Here is a 344-nt window from a genome sequence, read left to right on the forward strand (position 1 = left end):
ATTATTATTAGAGCTGTTGTTATTATTATCAGAGCTAATGAACACATGAATTTTAAATAAAGCATCTATCTATCTATATATCTGTCTATAAGATGCAAACTGACTTCACTATGAGATTGTTCAGAATTTTGAACCTTAAGATGCACTTGATGTAGTCTAACATTTCATCAGCATTTCATCCAATCTGAATCCAGCATCAAGTTAGTCATGTAACTGATGTTGTGACAACTAATGATGATGACTTGCCATTTGTGTTTGATCCAGTGAAATTGAAGATGCCGAAAAGTCAAAGTGTAAAGTTCTGTCTTTAACAGTTTTTATTCTCTTTGGCTTCATTTTCTGCC

This window comes from Seriola lalandi, unplaced genomic scaffold, assembly GCF_002814215.2.
Source record: "Seriola lalandi dorsalis isolate HSWRI2012SDOR001 ecotype SW California unplaced genomic scaffold, Sedor1 jcf7180002050773, whole genome shotgun sequence".
In the NCBI taxonomy this organism is placed as follows: Eukaryota; Metazoa; Chordata; class Actinopteri; order Carangiformes; family Carangidae; genus Seriola; species Seriola lalandi.